The sequence below is a fragment of the Lutjanus erythropterus genome, chromosome 21 (assembly GCF_056507025.1).
Source record: "Lutjanus erythropterus isolate fLutEry1 chromosome 21, fLutEry1.hap2, whole genome shotgun sequence".
NCBI lineage: Eukaryota > Metazoa > Chordata > Actinopteri > Lutjaniformes > Lutjanidae > Lutjanus > Lutjanus erythropterus.
In genome coordinates, this window is record NC_139337.1 from 29,391,655 (window position 1) to 29,409,005 (window position 17,351).

Here is a 17,351-nt window from a genome sequence, read left to right on the forward strand (position 1 = left end):
TTAAGTTTTTAAGAAACAGAAACCTCCTTTAAATGAATGCCTGCTTTTGATAATGCATCAAACATCAATGGCTAAAAAGTAACTAAAGCTCTGAGTAGTTTTTGAGAAAAATACTTTGTACTTTTACTTTTAAGTATATTTTTAACACCAGTGGTTTTACTTGTAGTTGTGTTTCAGCAACATTTCTAACATCTCTAATCGTTGCATATTTAGTCATGATTATTAAATGTTTTAAAGTCCAGATAATAATAGATGACATTTATGAAGAGCTTAGTACATACAATCTTCTTATGGACTGTGTGGGTGAGGTTTGATCAGATCTGACTGACAGTTGCATGTCAACATAAGCAAACGCCGTCATCAGATTAAGATTCAACAGTTGCTAAATCCTGACGGTGCACAGACGTGTGTAACAACACCTTTTTCAAAATGATTCACAGCCACTTCAAACCAGTGAGAAAATGAATAACATGCACGTTCCAGGACCAGAGGGTTCTGCAGCGAGTGATTAAAACTGCAAAGAACATCACTGGTACCCACCGAGCATCTATTCTATTCTGTTTTTAAATTCTGAGAATATTTTTTGCCAAAGTATAATGCCTTCTTTTAGGCATTATTGTGCACTTCACACCAAACATTATTTAGTTGTTAACCTTTTTAATTTCTTTTAACAATGACTGGTGATTTTTTACATTCTGTTGCTCAGAGGCATCTTCATTTCTTCCTGCCTTTTCAGTTGTGAGTTTGGTTGAACCACTGTGCAGAATTTTGTTCTCCATGTATGACACGTTACTTTTTTGCAAAATGACATCTATTCAGAAAGAGGACTTTGTGTAACATAAAACCTCTCAAAAATAGAGAGAAGTCTTGAAAATATTATTTAGTTTTTCTCCCTTTTGTGTTACCTTTGTACACTTTGTTCTGTTTTCCTGCCTATTCTATTCTATCCTAAATTAAATATTTGTTTAGACATTTCACATATCTTTCATTGTATAATGAAAAAAAAAAGCTGAACCTTAAAATGACCAAAACAAATACAGACATTCATGTGAAATCACGAAAACAGTTTTCACTCGGGCAGAAAAATGCAAGTTTATTTGTGACTCAATTACTCACAGTAAGAAAATGATAAAGAAAATATTTTTCCCGTGCTTTTAGGAGGCAAATGAAGAAGTTATTTTTGAGGACAACCTGAAAAATCAACATTCCTTCACTGCATTGCTGTTCAGGTGTATTAGAAATTCTTAATGTTGTGCTGACGAATGTTTTATTTATTGTTTCACATATTTAACATGTTTTATTTTGGTGTAATTTTAATGTGGTTGCTGTGTGGTTGCCACGGTAACAACTAATTAGTGAAATAAACAAGAAACAAGGAGAAAGTGCCCGTCGGCTCGCATACCTCCCGAGTTGTGTTTTTAGTCCTCAGGTGGTTTTGATATCAACTCATCATGATTCTTCGCTAAACTATGTTCAGTTAATGAGTAAATGTTTTTCTTATGTAATCAGAGATTTCCACCACGTTTCCGTGGTCAGAACTGAACATCCAATCCTCTGCACCTGTGCTGCATATTTCCTCCTGCCTCATCATCTCCGCACCTGGGTCCAGTGCTACTTATTTCTCAGCGTGACTCCCATGTTCCCTCCAGGAATTTCATACACAGTCTCTGAAAACTGATGCATATGGAATACGGCATATGCAAACATTTGCTATTCCACAGGATAAAATAAATACAGCAGGGCCTCCTAAAGTCCAGAGCAAGTTTCCACCCAGCCCGTGTTTCTACATGACAAATGAAATACATTTTGTGTTCATCAACAAATTATTACTGACAGTGATCATTCACAGTGATCCTGTCTTCAGATGAATATGGTTTTAATGTGGTGTATTTCCCTGGTTTTGACATTAATGTTGATGTTAACTGCTGGAGAGTGTTGTGTGTTGTTGCTGCCAAGCTCACACATTAACATAACACTGGAGAATTTTTCTGTCAGCTCCTGAATCACCTTTATGTTAATGTGTTTTGACTATCACCATTCCAGATTTCTGATTTTGAATAAAAATCAGATGCAGGCCAGACAAGCCCCTAATTTGTTATGACCGGCCCGAAGGGTGGACGAGCCCCGAATTTGTAGTGACGGACTTGCTGGCTGCAACAAAGACAGGAGATTAGCAAGGGAGAATAACATTACCAAACTGAAATTTATGACTGACTTGCAGGCTGGACAAGCCTCCAGTTTGGACCATGAACCATAATAACTGCAGTGAGGTAGGCAAGTTAGGATTATTGGCTTGTAAAGGGGCATGAGTGAGATGAGTAATGTGTGTTGCATGTTGTCAGTGTAAAACAAAATAAAGCAAAGCAGAGAAATGCAGCTTGTTGCAGTGATCAGCATTAGTGGACGAGCAGAGCAGAGGACAAGCAGAGAGAGAGGAAACCTTCAGAGAAAGGTGATGTTTAGGTTTTTGATAAATATTGGAATAATTAGAAAAGAGTTGGGAAAGTGGACGGTTAAAGCCAAAACGAGGCAGCAAAGCAACATAACAGATGCCAGCTTCCATAAAACACCAAAGAAGGAGAAAAAAAAAGAAGGACCTTTGAGTGGTAAGTTTGAGAACCCCTGAAATACAACAACCAAATGTCAAAAAGTATATGAACCTTCAGCAAATTCAACTTGATGCACCTATGAGGCATAGAGGGTACGGCAGCCATTAAAGTTCCTAAAACCACATAAATTAGCTTCATTACTAAAGCTATTACACTTAACCACACACGGCAGTAAGAGCAACCGTGGGAGAAAATGGTCCAAATGGAACCGCGGTCCCGACTGAACTGTGCCACACGTAATTATCGGAGGCTCTCTCTCCTGCAGAGACGGCTAATTTGCTGTATTTCAGGCCAAATGGCGCGGCCGCCTTTCAGCCAGGTTAAACTCTTGGACCGGTAACACAACAGACATTAACGGTTAGGGGAATCAGAGTTTCTCAACAAAACAGGCGCGTGCTGCAGGGATGGAGGAAATTTCCCGCAATTTCACCGATCAGGACAATGGTTAAACTGCTAACACAGTTCATGAAACTAAATGAAGTCTGATGTTTTTGGAGACATGCGTCACCGGGGCGGGTGAGATTTACATCAAATCAATAAACCAAAAGGTTTGTCTGTCAGTTTAGAGCTGGATTTCAGCTGACGTTTCGTGTCCCTTTGTTGTTGTTTTGTGCAGGTGTTTATTTCCTTTCTTGCTCTTTTTTGCCGTTTTGTTTCTCTCTGTGGTCATTTTGTGTCTCTTTGTGGTCATTTCTCTCCTCATTGTGGTTGTTTTGCATCTCTTTGTAGTTGTTATGCACCTGTCTGTAGTTTTGTATCTCTTTGTAGTTCTGCTGTAACCTGTATCTCTTTGTGGTCATTTTGTTTGTCTTTGATTGTTTTGTTTCTCTGTGTATTTATTTCCATCTCTTCGTGGTTGCCACTTTTTGTAGCTCTTTTGTGTATCTTTGTGGTCATTTTGTGTCTCCTTGTGGTCATTTGCATCTTCTTATGGTCATTACCTGTCTCTTTATAGTCAGATTGTGTCTGATTTACATTTTGCAGGTAAAGCCTGACTTGTGCCTAGTAGGCCTGTTCAGTAACTCATCCACAGTGTTCAAATTGACTGTTTATGGTTTCTGATCACAGCTGCAGCTAATTTCATAGTCACAGAAAAGTTAATACTATCTAATGTGGCAGTTTTATAAAAGCAGCAAATAGCACAGACAGTCCACCCCTGCTGCTGCTCTATAATTAAGTTTCATAGATGCCCACACTCTCTTTGAGTTTTTTAATTTTCTCAGGGTTACACCGTGCCATCATTCCCTTGCATCCCCACCACCAAAAAATATCTATTGGAAAAAAAATAATCACATAAATCACAGGGTACGCCCACAGGACAGGACGACAGCAAAACAACTTCTGCATTTCAGCAAGTGTTCATTTGACTGAAGTACCACTGGCAGTTTTTAATTTCAAAACCCCAGAGGTAATTCACTTTCCTTCAGCATATCCAGCAATTATTTTCAGCGCAACACGTCCAGCGTGCTCTGCTTGGCCTTATTTGCACTTTAGTTGTTAAAAAGCATCGGCCTATCAGGACAGTTTCACCCCAGTGTCTAGATTTTTACCCACCTTCGCTTCTGCGTGTCCGCACACACTCACAGACACACTGCATCCATATATCTGTTTTTCACCACATGTGATGGTGAACGAGTTAATGTATGCTCTTATTCAATCACTCTTATCCCTATAACTTACATTATAGGTCTTAAGTGCTTTTTACAGATATTATGACCGTTTTCTGCTCAACGTTTTTAATTTAGGCAGCTCAAATTACTCGTTTAAGGCTGCTGTCATGGTAAAAAGAAATCAACATGAAGTGATGGTGGGAGAAAAGCAGCATTCCGATAGATTTGCAGGTGATAAGGTGCAGCTAATGAGCAAGGTTAAAGAATTAAGTTAGTGTTATTTTAGAAGACCAAAACCAACAATATGTTAGTTACATAATTTCAAAAAAACCACACAAATATAAACCTAGCTATATAGCTATATAATTTGAAAGAAAGGCCTTTTAATTTGAAACAAATACACAAAATGTTGGTATCCTTGATCTGCACCTCACTGTAATACATGTGTTGATGCACACAACAAAAGTTACATCATCGCACCTCCCAAGGACGTAATCAGCTGTGTAACTTCACCTTTTTGGCTGGACTGCAACAAAGCCTGCAAATAAGCCTGAGATGAAATATTTTCCTCAAACAGCTGGACTCCTGTTTGAGTAACTTTACTCAAGCAGGAGTAAATTGTGCATTTGTTAGGGACTACTTTCAGCGGCGGATTAATACACGTTTGGTGTATTTCCTGCTGTAGGATTGGTGTATGTGGTAACCCTGTTCTCTAGGGCTTATATAGTGCTAATTTGTTGGTTCTGTTGTGATTTTAAACATAATCTTTGACACCAGAGGCGAGTTCTTCCTGTCTGTGTCTGGAAGCAGAAGTGCTTTGTTAAAGGCAGGGCTGTCTGAAGGCACCTTAAGAAAGAAAGAAATATACTTTGCAGCTAGAGTAAACAATAAATGTGTCTACATGTTTCATTTGAAGTAGTTCTTTTTTTCTGAGCTGCAGCAGTGGTTTGTTGGACTCTGCAGCTACACGACTTTACTTATAACAGGCTGATATCAGTTCTTTACTGTCCAGGTGCCCTGAAGAAGTTTAATGTTTCTACCAATAACCACATCCCAGTGAATGACCTCATCCAGTACATGGCAGATATCAGATCAGATTTTTTTTTTTTTTTTTTTTTTTACAGATTAACTATAAAAAAAAACAAAAAAACAGAGACTCTGTTTGTTGGTCCTCAGGCTTTGAAAACCGCCTTTTATCATTTTAGAAATAAATCAAAAGTTAGAGTGTGAGAAGCTGATTCATGCTTTTATTTCCAGTAGATCAGATTACTGTAATGTACTTTCTGCTGGAGCGACAAAGCCAACGTTAAATAAACGTCAGTTTATTTATAATGAGCATTAACAAAAACTAAAAGGTCTGAACACATCAGTCCTGTTTCATCTCTTTAATGGCTCAGCTCCTTCCTACGTTGTTGACATCCTCACTGAACACACCAGAGATCCCTTATATCATCAGATAAAGGTCTCCACAATCAGATCATGCTACTTTCAGCCATTATGGTCCTGTTCTCTTCTACATGAACTACAGTCTGATACAACAGTGTTTTCTTTTAAAAGCAAACTAAAAATATATCTTTTTACACAAGCTTTTAGTCAGGTTTAAAACGTGTGTTTTTTCTCATCATTATAATCTCCCTTTTTAAGAATAATGATAATACCTTCATAACATGCATGTTTTATCATGTCCTGTATGTTTTGATATATGTAATACTTTCTTATCTCATATGCTACTTTATATTTTGTCATGTACGATGTATTTATAAGTTATCAAATTCATAACCTGTTTTATTCATCCTGCCACATTTATACAGGTCTTGTTTTTATAGATAGAATGAGGGAAATAAAATAAATATTATCATAATTTTAACTTTTTTAATTTAAATGTTACTCTTCCACTCCATCCGTTTCCTTGATCCATTTAATCCACTTTTTATGACTCTTTTCATTTCTTTAAGCTCTTCAACTCTTAATTTCCATGCATTAATAGATGGTGGTTTAACATTCATCCAGTTCTGTGAAATTTGCTTTAATGCAGTGATGCATGTTATTGTATACAGATATTATCTCCCCTATTAATTTCTCCTCTCTTCTCTATTTCTGCTGATGTAATTTTGGGATGGCTGCAACGGTTTTGCGGTTTTCTCTTGAACTGACGCCCAAAACCTTTTCAACACATTTTTGTTGTTGCAGAAACCCTCATGTTAATTTTCCAAGCGAACTGCGTTCTCTTGTAGATGCTTTTACACGCTTCTCCCCAATCTTCTTGCAAAGCTGTTATTGCATTTTTCCGTTTCCCATCTCCCAGTGGTGTGTTTACCTTTGTTTCTTGTAAGATCTTAAACAGTTTCGATTCAGTTTAGATTTTAATACTTTACTTTCACAATCTTTGATTTTGCTCATGAAGTCCAGTACGATGCATCATAAGTACTGTTCAGACACCCAGGTTACAACAAACTCATTTGGTTCCTCTGTAGTAGCATTTTTTTGGAGAAAACCAAAGTTCTCGACAGCTCCTGCTAATGTTATGTCTTCATTATAAAGCCAACAGCTAGATATTGCTCTGCAGTGAGGCCAAGAGAGACCGCTTCAGTTTAAGCCTGTTGTATTACAGTAATGTCCACTGTGATCTCAACTCATGTGTTTTCATGTATTCATGAATAAAACAGGCATATTACAACGTGTCTGGGAAGATGGAGGCCAATTCATTCCAGTCTGAATCCATCTGTTGAAGGCTGACTCGTGTTTTCTCCTGTGCTGATTCAGGACCACGTATGAAATCAGAACTGAAAAGACCAGATTCCATGTGGTTTGTGCTGTTCACACTGTCATGAAAAAACTGCTTTGTGTCACATATGAGCAAAAAAAAAAAAGATCGGGGCCAGATTGTTGCCTGCAGTGTGAACGAAGCTTTAGAGCGTCATGTGAGGACAATCAGTCACATGACCTCAAGGGTTAGGTTGAAAAACATCATCTAATTTAGCACTTGAACAAATGACCATTGCATTACTTTTGTGGTGAGGGTGGTCTTAATTAGGTATGTTTCTGTTTCAGTTGCAAACTTAGATGATTGATGTGCCTTTCGTCGCTCTTAATTGTCCGCATATCCGCGAGTTCACACTTGGTTTGTCCCTGATAGCACCACTCCGAGGTGGAAATTGCCTCTAAAGGAATCTCGTGGTGATCCATCTTCACCTATCAAGCTTTCCAAACCTCTTGGGGACTGAAGAGCAGCACCGCAGACAGATCATGGCCCTGTTTGAACCGGGAGGAGACGCTATGAGGACATGCAGGACGAGTCAAGTCCAAAGGAGAGATAGATGGACCAATAGTGTGGCACGATGAGGTGTCATGGTGGTCTGTGATAATGAAATAATGAGATGTGGCAGATGCTCTCCGAATATTGTCCACTTAGTGGCATTTATAGCCTGCCTAGAAAATGAGATTATATGAGTAAGTATCAAAGGCAATGGAAAAGGGCTGATTCACCCAGTGTCCTCATTTAATTTTATTTTTTTTGGGGGGGGGCTTTGGCTCTGATTGTTAAATGAGGTCCGGTGTAATTTAGTAATATTTGGTAATAACTCCTACCACGGCACCCGGTATGGGCATATTACCATGGAGGGCACGCCTGGCTCATCCAACAAATTACTGTGAAAAATACAAGACTTGGTACTAATGAGAGGGCAGCATGGATGCAAAAGACAGACCCCCGCTCACAGCAGCTATACTCACATCTAATTGTCCATCCGATAATAATACGCATCCAACTCTCTTGCGTTTCCTTTCATTTGCTCGGCCCTTCTTCAACTAGAACGCTGCCTTTGAAATGGAAATTCAAAGTAAGTCATTTGCGTTGTTCTTTTGCATGTGATGGCCGGCGGCAGATAATCTGCTTGTTTTGCAAAAGCACCTTAAACGTCATGATGTAGGTAATTTGATGTGTTCACACAAAACAGGAGTTTAAAGTCATGAAGAGCAGCCATCAGAAAGTCTAAATAAAGACACACACGCCTCCGATCATAAGTAAAACTAAAGATCATTTTCAGTGTTTGGTGTTTGATGAATTCACCAAACAAGGAAGCCTGAAGAAAATGCAATTAGTAGGTATTTGGACCAATTAAAGAACAGCATTACGAGGTTTAAATATTGGAAATTCTTGGTTTGTTGTTCCATTTACCTCAGTTTCACCTGCTATTAACATGAAATTTTCAATTGGATATTTTATTTGTATAATGATTACAGGGACTTTGCATTTACGCCTGATTTTAATAAGCACACAGCAAAAGCAGAATACCCTCCTCATATAATGACAACTGGAGAGCTGCAATGATTAATCTATTATGAATTGAATAAAATGAATTTGCATCCATTTTAATGATCGCTTAATCATTCTGAAAAAAAAAAGTCCAAATTCTCTGATTTCAGCTTCTTAAATGTGAATATTTTCTGGTTTCTTCACTCCTCTCTGACAGTAAACTGAATATTTTTGAGTTGTGGACAAAACAAGACATTTGAGGACGTTGTCTTGGACTTTGGAAAACACTGTGTGCACTGTTATATAATAATGTGAACATATATTGTTATCAAATGAAAAACATTTTGTTATAAGAAACTTTCCATGTTATAACGTGATACTGATCTGTTTTTCCTTTTTCTGGCACAGCAGCATTGCAGTGCCATGCTTTAGCTTTAAACAAACTTAAGCCGAAATTTGAGCTGCAAGCAGCGTTGGATGGACCTTCGCACCCCCACACCAGTCAGTAGGTGCTGCAACTGCAACTATGTTGCCAGACATGGACCAGTCGACGAGGTGCTGAATTGTCACTTGCTTTGGACACTGCAGGAAGGATTTCGATGACACTTCCTGTCTCCAGTAGGTGGCGCTATGACCATGACTCCTGAGTGGCATGTAGATGTGTTCAGGGCAGGACTCATATGAAACGTGAAGTTTGGTGTAGATCCGACCATTTACAGCAAAGTTATAGCAATTTCATGTTTCATGGCCAGACAACAAGTTTCAATAGGATCCTTGCGCAGACGTCAGTACTCGGACCCTAACAATGTTATGTACAGAATGTTCAGAAATTCTCTGCAACTCTTCAGGGGCACAAATCCCAAGGACTTGACCATTTAGACAACAATTTTCAAGGATACTTAAGATGATTTGAAATGTTGCTGTATGAGGTAATGGTCCATACAACATACAACTGCAGCTGGCCGCATTTTGTTCTTTAATTGTCCCTAAACAAGTGAAGTGTGCTAGAACTATATATATAGTTTGGAGGACAGCTCGAGGACAGTAAAGTTGCAAGGAAAAAAGAGGGACTGGACACAACTGTGTCTTCATTAGGGTCAAGTAGGAAAAAGACATGAGACAAACAACAGGTGAACAACACGTCATTGAATAACTGGCTGAAAGTGGTTTCAGATCTCTTGGATAATGGATCCAAATGTTGGAGTTCCCACACCCTGTGTGTTATCACACCAGAAACAGGACACAGACACTGTATGTCTCAAAGGTACAAAGACAGTACATAAAGTACTGGTCCTGTATTCATCAAGTCCAAAGAGAGAAGTCAAAGGGCTCCACGGTGTGAAGAGTGTGAATCCAGTGTGTCTGACTGCAGAGCAGATAATGTCACCACCTCTAGGAGAGTGAGGGTGAGATTTTTTTCTATTCCTGAGAAGTTTAATGAGCCTGCAGGGCTGTGGTTCACCTGTGCATGACGCAGAACAAAAACAGCATAATCCATGTTATTTAAAGCTCCAACATCAACAAGACCAAAGTAGATAACGTGCTGTAGCAGCATATGAAGGACTTCATGGTGTAGTTTTTGTTTTTAACAGTGCATGGCTGTAAGGCACATTGTGTCTGAGGAGCCAGAACATAATGCACAGCAGAAAACAACATGCAGGTTGATGAGACAGCAGGAAGACGGTGTTCCATGTTCTTCTAATGTCAGAATGAACCAGTGTGTCTCTCAGGATGCGATAACATTAAAATGTCAATGTTCCTGATAGCCAGAGGAGAGAATTCAGTGATCCGTAAGGAAGTAGTGACACCTTTAGTTTTCTCAACCCACAGGGATTCCTTATCTGTATGTAGGGCCTGCTGTTAAGAAGAACAGATACAGTACATGGTGGTGCCTGATGACCTGATGGTGGCTGTAGAATAAAAGGGAAGGTATATGAATACACAGTGTTGGTATTTAACCTTATGTGTTCAAGTTAAAGAAAAGTAGAGAACAGACAGCACACCCCCAGTTTGGAGAAGCAGGGAGGAGAATCAGTTTGGAAGCTGGGCGATGTTCTACTGTGGTAGCAAAAAAAAACTATTTTAGCCACTTAAAGAAAAAATAAATCGATATCAGTGTAAGTGTATGCCATATTTAGAATATTTTCACCACTTTACTCAGCAGTCAGATGGCCTTTTCTGATTAGAAACCACTATGATATAAACCAAATAGCACACTCTCCAAAAAAAACAAACTCCATAGGTAAAATCAGTCATTTTGCTCTGCTGAACATGAGAGTTGCTGAGCTCCTGTGGCCTCAATCTGTTAGTTTGTTTGTGTTACTGTGTGACTTAAGTGAATCCGAGCTTTACCACAGTAACACAGTAACACAAACAAACTCACAGATTGAGGTCTTGGTAGTCTTCTTACTCCTCTGTTTTGTGAGGTAAAATGACTGATTTCGCCTATGGAGTTTGGTCGAAGAGAATGATAGTTAAGGCTTATATGATGGTCATTTCCCATCAGAAAAGGCCATCTGACAGCAAAAATATTCTAAAGTGTATGCTTGTACTGTGTACTGAGATTTGTTTTAGGTTGATTTCTTTTTTTTAGGTGACTAAATACCTTTTGTACCTTTTGGCAACCTTTGGTTGATTGCTTTTTTAAAAAAGAAAACAGTTTATGCTTTTCTTTACTTCCCCAAAGAATGATAGACAGATCCATGGCTTCAGGTCATCCACGGTAAGGATGAATTGGCCAGTCAGTATGCGTAAGTCTGAGGGAAAAACTCAAACACAGGTTATGGGTGGTAAATGACACATATGCTGAATGTGTCAGTAGATCGACTGAAATCAGAAAAGAGTTTGAGTGATGGTGTATCTAAAGGTTTTGCTGTGAAAAAATAAGGCCCAAGCATAAAACGCTGGCTTTGTGAATGGAGTTTTGGTTCACAGTCTGTCCACTTGAAAGACCTCTGGTAGCAGAGGGTATTTTAACGTTAATAATTCACATAAATTGAGCTGACCTACCTTCTAAAAATGATCTTTGTAAACATCATAAAGTAAGATCAAGTGGGGCTAAACCTGACCTGTTTTCTACTTCTTTCTTCTCTCTCTCGGCTGAATTTCTTTCTCAGTACATCTCTGTCTCCTCTTAAATTGTGCAGCCTTGGTTTGAGTGCCACTGCATGCATGGTGACTGAACTGAACATTTCTAACATATAGGAGTTAACACCTCTGCTGAATTTGTTATAACTTTAACTTGTGGTCCATTTAACCTCAGAACTGAAACTTTGAATGGGACTGAGAAATTGGATTTAAAAGTTTGAATCCGCTGATAGCCACACAGTGCTACTTTTCTTCTGGATGGAAGTGTGGTATTGATTTACATTTTAAGACTTTAATGTCAGAAGTTCTGGCCAACAGTGAAAATCTTCATCTAAATGGAAATAGCAAGACGACGCCTTCTATTATTACGTACGGCAAAGTACATCATTTTATTTTGATAGACAGGCAAGTCCTTAAAAGCAGTCAGAGTATCTTTGAATGTCAGCCATATGGAGGAACACAGTATCAGTAAAAGGTTTTCTTTATTCACTTGACATTCAGATTTTGATTAAGTCTAACAATATTTAGGTGGAGCTTTTATTCAGAGCAAAGTTAATGCTTAAATCTTTAGTCTGGTTTTATTCGAACCAACCATAAGGCTTTTGTCTGACTGTTAACATTTCTTTGCGAAAAATACAAAAATCATACAGCTTGAAGAGGCTCAAAACGACACACAAAACTGCTACAAATAGATACAAGAGTACTACAGAGAGACACGACAACTACAAAAAGACATACAGTTGCAACAAAAGGACACACAACCACCGCAAAGTAAAGTGTGGGGAAAAGGAAGGAAGGAAGATAGAAGCAACTGTATAAACAAAGGTCAGACTGATGTCTGTCCAATGGTCCACTGGATCTGTCCTCCTGCTGTCTCCTTGCTTTTAAACACCAGGCCTGATTAATAATGGACTGCAGCTGCTGTCAATCACTCACTTCAGCTGTAACGAGGGGACGTGTAATACCTGGACACAGAACAGCTACAAAATGGACACTCAACTACCACAGAGAGACAAAATAACCACAAAGGGACATACAAATACCACAAACAGACAGAAAACAACTACAAAGGGACACAAAACAACAAAAGGACACAAAACAATTAAAGAGGAGATGCACAATTACCACAAAGAGACAAAACAACTACAAAGAGACAAAATAAGCGACAGAGAGACACAAAAAAAAAATACAAAAGGAACACAAAATTACCACAGAGACACCACAAAGTACAAAGGGACACAAAACCATCACAAACAGAGACAGACAGCTACAGAGATACACTGTGTCTCTTGTGTAGGGGTCTTTTACATGTCTGTCTGTGTCCATGTGTCTCATATTCTGTCCATAGCTCCAATAATGTGGTTTGTTTGAACTGTTCATGAAACAGACAGTGGACCAGCAAGTGACTAATAGAAAAACGTGCATGTGCCTCATGAATACATAAACTTTGTATCACAGTAAGTTCCTTCAAGGAAACAGAACTTGAGGAAAAGTGGATCACCGCTGGTCGGGCTGACTGTGAACCATGATGCACTTCTTTTGTGGAGCAGTTTCTGCGCCCACAGAGCAGAATTACGCAACACTGGATGGTGCTCGAAGGTCAGCACAGCCGAGATACTCTGCAATCGTCCAATGGCACAAATTTGCATGTAAAATTTTTCCAAAGTTGAACAAAACTGCAGAAGGTCAGATAAATAATTGATTGCGGTCCAAAATTTGGCTCATAAAAATGCTGGTGTGACCTTGTACAGATCCAGGTGAGCGAGTTTAAAATACTGTACATTAGCATTTCAAATGAGTCATTATGTTAATAATATATTGCTTCTATACATATGAATGAACAGAAAGTATTCCCACAAAAACATGGATTCCATTTATATTTATACATTTACGTAGGATTTGGGTTGAACATTGGAGGAGCAAAAAATGTCAGCCTCTGTACTGTTAGATGGTGAGATACGGTGATGAGGAGGGATTGATATTTTTTCCAAAAAGTGACACGTTTTCTATCCTGGGAACAGAAGCACACTATCCTGATGTATGTGGGTTCCAAACTTGATCACTTCAGTGTATTTATCTGGTGGTTTTAATGATTATTGAGGCAGAAAAACATCTTTTTAACATTAATCAGCATAATAATGAATGTAATATAAACTGCACATGGTGCATGCGGCTTGACCTTTGCCACAGCTGCAAGGGTTAAAAGTTAATTTTGTGTGATCGGTTGCTGTCTGACTGAAGAGCCTCATGGAAGTGATATTTTACAATCTACAACAAAATGACTAAGAAGTCATTTGTTGTTTTTAAATTCATGATATTTGACTGAGACAGGTTCCATATCCTGTTTGCGTTCAGACGGCTCGCAGCGTGCACTGCGTGTTGCACTGTTGTGTTGGACAAAGTTTAAATCCAGTGTTCTCTTTTGCTGTGGTCTTTTTTAGTATTTATTTGCAGACAGGAATACACACCGCAGTGTACTCATCCATTGTTAATCATGACAGCACAGTCGAGCATACCTGCACTTAACAATGCTCGATGTGTGTGGCACAGAAGACAAAAATAAGAAAACAGAGGGAAAGGGAAAACAAGAGCTAGAATTCAAGCCACAAGTATTTTTAATTTCACTGAAATGGTTGTTTTTTCCCTTGCCCTGTGTTCTCGAGCCATCGATAACTGTAGGTACATGATATCTGGGTATGTTAAAAGCTACATGCAAAAGGAAAGGGAGCAGTAGCTAGCAGTGGCAGTTAATGAATCCAGCGTTCTTGAAGCTGTGACCTTTCACCTGGAATTTTGTCTGAGATTCTAAATGTTGCAGCAAACCTCAGTCCAATGCATTTTATCCCTCCAGCACAATTCAGATGGTAGAGCTACGAGTTGCCGTGTCAACTGCATTAATGACCAGAGGTGTTTGAGTTCATGGCGCCTTGCACTTGTTAACCAGTTAATTAAAGCGCTTGGTGCGCTCGGCCGGTAACACACAGGCCAACATAACACAAACTCCCCCACATGTAAATTACTTCTTAATAATAATAATAATATAGTACATGCTACATGCTTTATTTATGGTCCTTTCAAACACCAATTAAATGTATTAGTCTATGGCCATTTTACACCTGCATTTTTTTCTGCTTTGCCTCAAGATTGGGGGCTGCATCCCCAACTGTAGGTGACACCTACGTAGACTTATAATAGTGCACAAGTGAAGGAGGATAAATAATGTACTGTACGGTACGGTAGAATATTGTTCTTTATTTTACAATTGTAATCCTACTAATAATCCCCATTTTTACTAAATGCATCTATAATCTGTAATACTGTACCTGTAACTGTAATAGAATACAGTTACCTTTTTTGTATTGAGATATGTAATCTTTTAAGCGCCAAATCTGTTAAAAACTCCTTTTAGTAGCTTTATTTTACTGTTTTGTACTTGTGTGACCAGTGACAACAGACATCTTGAATCTGTTTATGAAAGCTGACAGAGTTCAGCTTTTACTTCTGGTAGTTTTGACAAACATCACATCCTCGTCTCAGTGATAACGCCTGCTTAAGCAGGAAATGTGTTCACCTCAGCTCCCCTCAGATTCCACCTCGTCCCTCTGCAGGCGGCCACTTCTCTGATGTGTTCTCAGCAGCTGTGTGTTACCAAGTGATGAGACAGTCAGAAGGAGACAAATATGACATTGTGAGAAAAAGATTTGCTGCACATTTTAAAAAGAAAAAGGTTGAATAGACAGTCGTGGAAAATCAAGGTTGGGTCCACGTCTCATTCAGGTGAGTCTACTTCATAAAAGCCTTTATGTAAAGATCCATCCCTCCATTATTTTTCAGTCCAATCTAAAGATTTTCTACTCAACCTGTGAAGAGTGATGTCATCCACTGCTGCTCATTCTCCATCGACTCTTCAAACTGAGTCGTCATGGAAACATAATGTGAGAATCCAGTCAAGGTGTCGGGATAATAGTGTCGGAAATGTTTTGCCGCAGCATAACCATCACTGGGGCAAGTGAAGTTTTTTCTCAATGAGTTTCTTAAAGACTTTTTGTGCACTCTCCCCGCGGGAAAACCTCTGCAGGCCGGCTCGAACCAGAGGCGCCGCAGGGAGCTGTGCGCCATGATCACTCATTTCTGTAAAGTAAACATCTCAATTTGGAGACGGATAGAAGTGAAATTGCATATTTGAATCTTCACAGGGAGAGGAAATAGTTTGACGGGTTTTTTTTCCAGCAAGATGAAAACATGACACGTTCTCTTGTAAAATCATAAATAAACAGGCTTGTGGAGTAATGATTACATGTAAAAGGATTATGTAATCTGGATACAAACTGTATTCCATTACTATTAAAGATAAAAAAAATGATGTAATCAGATTACAGATACATTTAGTAAAAATGGGGGTTATTATAGGATTATGTAACTGTTTCAAAAATTAAGATTTTGCAGATTTTTGACCATCTTGTGGTTTTTATTTTCTCTTCTCAGGAAAACAACATAGAACATTTTAGCCAACTTCGTAAATGAGATGAAGTAAGTGCATCTAGGCAGAATTAAAAGTTTTTTCCTCTCATCAGTAAAACAAGATAGACATTTAAATGCTTTATAAAAGGTGGACTGCAGATATAAATCTTACATTTGCATCCATAGTAATTTATTTATTTGAGGACCCAAATAAAATCCCGTATGACCCACCCACCAGATCAGAATATCAAGACATGAGAAAGACTGACTTATGACAGCTCGGATTGTATTTTATGACGTTTTGTTTTATTTCGTTTATGCCTTGGTTTAGCTCAGTAACAAAGTTGTGTAATCAAAGATTTGTGATGCAAAAGCACTTGTTTGATCCCCTAAGTCTAATAGTGATGTTGCAACTGCTCGGTTTGCTCCTTTTGCTCCATTTCCTCCGGGCTGTGATTTTCAAAAATGTGTGTACAGGAGAGTAAAGCCCCCGACTCCAGGTGCTTATAACCCTTTAACCCCCGAGTCAAACCATTATACCAACAACAATGGGGTTCCTTCACCTCAGGCAAGAAGGAAAAAACAACACAAATCAAAACAAAAAGCAAACCAAAGAAAAAAGTGTTAGTTGTGGTTTTGAGTAAGTCAGCAGCTTTAGTTATTCTCATCCTCTGGAACAATTGTCTTAACATAGGTGAGAAACGGTGATTTTCAGAGTTTCTCTGTGAATCTTGAAGAGCAAAAGGAATCTTCTCTTTATGTAACGCGTCCGTGATCCTTTTGTTGTGGGTTAGTGGTCATACATGTTTCCATTTGATACATGTGAGACGTCTAACAAGAAGAGAGGTAAAAGGCATTACTCTATGAAGAAGTACTTTACTGCCTTTCAGACAAGTCAGAACTCGTAATTTTCTGACCTCCCACTAGAGAAAGTACAATAAAACACCACTCAAAGTCAGAGTTAACTTCTAAATCTATCAGCCAATAATGCCTACTATCATTTAGTGAACCTGGTCTGTGTGTAAACTGATGTCAGAACATCCTCCTCTGTGTCATTTCTGCAAGGAGGCTGCGCTGCTGAGAGTTTAATTGAGTGGACTCTCGCCAAAGAAACTCAATTTGTCAGGGTCAGCCAAGTTTTACTTTTGGCGCTGTGCAACGCCTCGAGGTCGGTAGTTGGAAAATTTCAGCTGTGAAATTCTGATCACAGACGCTGCCTGGAAAGCAGCACTAGTCCTGGAAGCAGGGATGTTTCTAGCTGTTTTGGGGGCCCCGTGCAACATGTTGTATTTTGTGAAACTGTGGTGGAGGATTCTAAACCCCCGAAGG